A 5,970-nucleotide genomic window follows, 5' to 3' on the forward strand; every position below is an offset into this window, starting at 1 on the left:
ACACGTGCGAACCATGCCTCATGGGCAAAATGACCAAGACTGCATTCTCCGGGACAATGGAGCGAGCAACCAACTTATTGGAAATCAGACATACTGATGTGTGTGGTCCAATGAGCGTTGAGTCTCGCGGTGGCTATCGTTATGTTCTCACTCTCACTGATGACTTGAGTAGATATGGGTATGTCTATTTGATGAAACACAAGTCTGAGACCTTTGAAAAGTTCAAGGAATTTCAGAGTGAGGTAGAGAATCAACGTGACCGAAAGATAAAATTCTTACGATCAGATCGTGGAGGAGAATATTTAAGTCACGAATTTGGTACACACTTAAGGAAATGTGGATGACCGGCTTAAGTACGCGCTGCAGATCCACTTCGCCGCCTCCAACAACGTCGCCGAGTACGAAGCCCTTGTGCACGGCCTCCGGCTTTCCAAGGAACTCGGCATCCGGCGCATCCTGTGCTACGGCGACTTGGACCTGGTGGTGCAGCAAAGCTCCGGCGAGTGGGACACCCATGACTCCAACATGGCGAGCTACCACTTCCTTATCTAGAAGCTATCCGGATTGTTCGCGGGCTGCGAGTTCTTCCCCGTCCCGCGTGCAGAAAATGAAGCGGCCGACACACTCGGCAAGATCGCCTCGTCCCGGCAGTCCGTTTCGTCCGGCGTCTGCCTCGAGCATCTGCACAAGCCGTCCATCAAGCCGTCCCCGGATTCCGAATCCATCCACGTCCCAGACGACCCGGCCACGCCTCAACCCGTCCCGGGGACTGCTCCAACCGACCCAGCCGCGCCTCAACCCGGCCGGGGACTACTCCAGCCAGCCCGACCACACCTCAACTCGGCCCTGGGGCCGCTAAACCCGGCTTGGGGGCTGCCACCCCGGAACCCGTCGTGATGGCCGTCCTCGCCGGGGCCGCGGCGCCATCCTGGGCCCTGCCCAACTCGGAGTTCCTGGAAAACGGGGTCCTTCCCATGGACGAAACCGAAGCCCGACAGGTACAGCGTCGAGCATCCGCCTACAACATCATCAACAACGAGCTCGTCAAACGAAGCTCCACCGGCGTATTCCAACGTTGCGTCGAGCAGGACAAGGGCATTGAAATCCTCCTCGACATACACCAGGGCGAGTGCGGGCACCACGCCGCCTCGCGGTCCCTGGTGGCCAAGGCTTTTCGCCATAGTTTCTACTGGCCCATGGCCCTCGAAGACGCAGAGTCGCTCGTCCTCAAGTGTGAAGGATGCCAATGCTTCAGCAAGCGCAGTCACCAGCCAGCGTTGGCACTCCGGACCATCCCGATCGCCTGGCCTTCACGGTCTGGGCACTCGACATGGTGGGACCCTTCAAGACCGCTCGAGGCGGCATGACTCATCTGCTGGTGGCAGTGGACAAGTTCACCGAGTGGATCGAGGCAAGTCCAATCAAGAAGCTGGACGGCCCAACAACAGTCCGATTTATCAAGGACATCGCAGTGTGCTACGGCATGCCGAACGGCATCATCACGGACAACGGCACCAACTTTTCCAAGGGCGCGCTCGCGTAGTACTGCTCCGTCTCCGGCATCCGCCTCGACATGGCTTCCATGGCACACCCGCAGTCCAACGGCCAGGTCGAGCGAGCCAACGGTCTCCTCCTATCCGGCATCAAGCCGTGACTCGTCGAGCCACTCATCCGCTCACCCGGCAGTTGGCTTGACGAGTTGTTGGCCGTCCTCTGGAGTCTCCGCACCACGCCAAACAGGTCGACCGGGTTCACTCCGTTCTTCCCTGTCTATGGAGCAGAAGCCGTCATCCCAACCTATGTCGAGTTTGACTCGCCACGCGTCACGATGTACACGGTAGCCGAAGCAAAAGAAGCCCGCGAAGACGGCGTCGACCTGCTCAAGGAAGCATGTCTCCTGGCACTCAGTCACTCAGCCATCTACCAGCAAGGTCTGAGGCATTACCACAGCAAGAAGATCAAGCCCCTCGCTTTCTGAGAGGGAGACCTTGTCCTTTGACTCGTCCAAGAGCAGGCTGGCCAACACAAGTTGTCCTTCCCGTGGGAGGGCCCCTTAATCGTCAGCAAGGCCTTATGCGACCGCAACGCGTACTACCTCATCGACGCCCGCAAGACAAACAAGCGCAAGAGGGACATCGCTCGCGAAGAAACAACCCGGCCATGGAATGCGGAGCTCCTCCGCCCGTTTTATTGTTAGCTGAGTGCACATATGTATCGCTGCCTTTTGTAACTGTCTGAAACTATGGGGTCCCCGAACGACGCTCGCGGGCTGCCCCTTCTGCGACCAAGCTATTGTGTCTCCTACATTTGTGCATTACTTTACTCTTAAGCCAAACCCGGCCACCGGGTCGACTCGCTCAACCCGGGGGCTCGGGGCTGGCCGGCTTGGCCACCCGTCGTTTTTCCTTAGCAGTTCTCAAACGCGTCGGATCGCCATAAGCTTCTCGCTTCACCCTAAGCCGCAGATCCGGCTTCGGCTGTCGGCTGGCAAGCACATAAGTCCAACGCACCAGCGCGCTGCGAGCATTAAGTCAAAAACCGCCGGGTCGCCCAACCCGGCCCTGCCACTATAAGTTGCCGCACGATCGTCCGCTCGCCAACCCGGCCCTGCCGGATTGCCGCTAGCCGGCCTAGTGAGTGTTTCGCTCGCGCTCAATGTTTTGAAAGACTAAGTATTGAACGCTCCTCTCAAAAGCCGAGCCCGTTGTCACGGACCAAAGCCTTGGCCGCCAGACTCGCGGGGGAGGGGGGAGCCCAAAGGGGGAGATTACAAGAAAACAGCTCGAAACACGAAAAGCAAAAGCACAGGCATCCACGAAGTTGCCGCACGACCGATTTCTCGCCAACCGGGCCCCACCAAACTGCCGCCAGCCGGCCCAGTGGGTGTTTCGCCCACACTCAATGTTTCAAATGCCTAAGTACTGAACCCTCCTCTCAAAGGCCGAACCTCTTGTCACGGACCAAAGCCTTGGCCGTCAGACTCGCGGGGGGAGGCCCGAAGGGGGAAGGTTGCAGGAAAATGGCTCCAAAAACGAAAAAGCAAAGGCGCAGATATTCACGCAGCTCAGACATCATAAATTTAAACAAGCCCAAGGCCAGAGTTCAATACACCTAGTGAACCCCCTGTAGGTGGGTGGACCTGCTACCTAAAAAGAAATCTGTGATAAGTTAAAAATTCAGGCGTCCCCATCGCCGGATCACGCAGCTCCCGGGTCCGCTGAGGTGCCGGTATCTTCCTCCCTGGTGTCCGCGCCACGGTAGACGCCCGTATCCTCAGAACTGCCCTCCGACTCATCCAAAAGCAGGCCGTAGTCATCAGTAGGCACTACTTCGCCGTCTTCCGCCCGCTCCGGCCGGAACTCGTCGTGGAAGGCGGACCCGGCGATATAGCTGGCCCGAGTAGCAATCCGGCCAGCTTCCGCCTGCAGCTGGCTCTCCAAGCCAGCTCGCTGGCCCATTAGCGTGTCCAGCGACAAGTCTGCATGCCAGGACATCGCTAACCGGAGCGCCATGTCGGCGCCAGCACGGGCGGCGGAGACTCGCCAGGCATGGAGCCGCTCCAAACCAGCCTCCAGCCAGCGCGCCAGCCGCGTGAAGCTGCTCGGCGCAAGGGAACCCGGCAAAAGGGCCGCCGTCATCACCGTGCCGGCCTTAGAAAGCCGCCCCATCTACTCGCTCAGAACTCACAGACAGGCCTCGGCAACAGCAATAATCTCCGGGAAGGTCCAGGCCACCCGTGGGTCCGTCCCGGAGCCGACGATCCCTTGCGGGTCGTGCTGAAAGTGGACCTCCTCCTCCGCCAGCTGGCGCGTCTCCGGGAAGGCCCCTGCCAAGGAGAAAAGCAAGTTAGAAGAAAATTACTAAGGAAGAAGAGCTGGAGTCCCAACCCGGCAACAACAAAATTCAAGGAAAGCACTTACTGGAGAAGGACTCTTCCAGGTGCTGCGCTTCGAGCAACGTACCGCGCCGCTCCAGGGCAATAGTGTGGTCAAGCAACTCGGCGCCTTCTCCAGGTCGGCGACCTTAGCAAGGGCCGCCTTCAGCTCGGCGACCTTGTCCTCGGCCGCCTTCATGGCCTCTTCATGGTGCCGAGTCTTTCCCTGCCGGGTCTCCTCCGCCGTGGCCACCAGCGCCTTCAGGCGCTCCACCTCGGTCTGGAGTTGCCCCTTGTCGTCGGCCAGCTTGCCGCATTGCTGGTCCGCCTAGGAAAAGGCCCGCTGTGCCTCCACGACTTTGGCGGCCGCCGCCTTAAGGCGCTCCACCTCGGCCTCGAGGCGGCTCTTGTCACCCGACAGCTGCTCCCGCAGCCGGCCGGCTTCATCGAGCACCTGCCGGGCTCCCGCCGCGTCCGCCTTAGCCTTCTCCACCTCGGCCCCGAGCCGGCCGACGTCTGCGACAAGCCGGTCATAGTGAAAACCGGCCCGAATCAGTCGGGTCATCCAAGACATCACCTCGGCTGCAGGAGAAAAACTCAGCGATAAAGTACTATTTTAAGATTTGACCCAACTGCTACGTAGTTGGCCCGAATCTCGGGGGCTACACCCAGTGGGTGCGCTAGCGCGCCCCCACTAGAAAAGAGCATGAAGAAGAAGTACCTGCCGCAACGTGAAGCTCCTCCTCCTTGGCGGCAAGCTTCTCCTTGAGACGCCGGTGCGTCTCGAGGAGCCGGTTGAAGACGGTGACTCGGTAGGATTCCAATTGCTGCGAAAAAAGACGATCAACGCAAGACAGCAGGATAAGATTCGACCCAACTGCTACGCAATTGGCCCGAATCTTGGGGGCTACACCTAGTGGGTGCCCTGGAGCGCCCCCATGAAGGAGAACAATGAAAAAGAAAGGCAGAACGCAAATGAAAACTTACGAAGATTACGCGCTCCAGCTCCTGTGTCGCCTCGACCTCGGCCTGGGCTAAGGCCTGGATCCGGTCCGTCCGCCCCCGCAGGCGGCGGGTCACGGCGCCCATCGCCGCCTCCTCCTGGGTCGTAGGACCGAAGGGGACCTCGCTAGTCCCGCTCCGCGATGACCGCGACTCAGCGACCCGGCGTCCTCCAAACCTGAGAACCAGGGCGTGCTCCCCACCGGCCGCCTCCCCTGAAGCCGGCGCCTTCTCAAGCGCCCTCTCCGGCACCGACGCTGGCACGGTGGGCGGAGCGGCTTGAGGCTCCACCACCAGCGGTGCCTCGCTGGCTCATGTCCGGGACGCCCCCTCGGCGCCGTCCGCGCCGCCTCCTCCAAGACGGCGTCACCACCGCCTCCATCGTCCCCCTCTAGCTCGACCATGTTAGTCCGCGATGGGATGCCGTCCTCGACAACCACGGCCTCTCGGTCGAGGTCCATCATGTCCGCACGGCCTCCTTGGCCGTGCTCCCCCTCTGACGCCTCACGAAGACCGTCGTCGCCACCATCGTCCCCACCGGCATCTCCGGCCACCCCGCCTCCTCGCCAGCTCACGCCCACGCTGTCGCAGCGCTGACCCAGAACTGGGTCGACGCCGCCTCCAGCTCCGCCTCGGCCCGGTTCCGGTCCCGCCAGGCCAGGCCCTCGGCGTCAGCTGGGTCCAGACCAAGATCCGGGTCCACCGGCACCTCCTCCCCGTCCCGGTCGATGGTACCGGACTGGCTCCTCCGGAACGTGACGCCCTCAGCGGACGCGGCGTCCGCCACCGCCAGCGCGAGCGAGATCGGCGACCTGAAGCACAAGACAAAAGTTACGCTGAGTCGAGCGAAGCCGCCCAGCAGCTCGGCTCGAACGAAAACAGCACCTACCCCGGCACTACCGGAACGACGGGCCTCGCCACCCTCTCCTGTGGAGCGCCACGCCTCCTCTTGGCGGGCGGCTTCGCACCTTGGCTGAGTCCGCCGCGCGCTTCACGGTTGGGGCTCGCGGTGGGACGTTGTCCTTCCCATGCAGGCGCCTCGCCGTCGCCGCCCCCGGGACGACCCGGCTCCGGCCGCGCCACCTCCCCCTCCA

This window comes from Triticum aestivum, chromosome 7D, assembly GCF_018294505.1.
Source record: "Triticum aestivum cultivar Chinese Spring chromosome 7D, IWGSC CS RefSeq v2.1, whole genome shotgun sequence".
In the NCBI taxonomy this organism is placed as follows: domain Eukaryota; kingdom Viridiplantae; phylum Streptophyta; class Magnoliopsida; order Poales; family Poaceae; genus Triticum; species Triticum aestivum.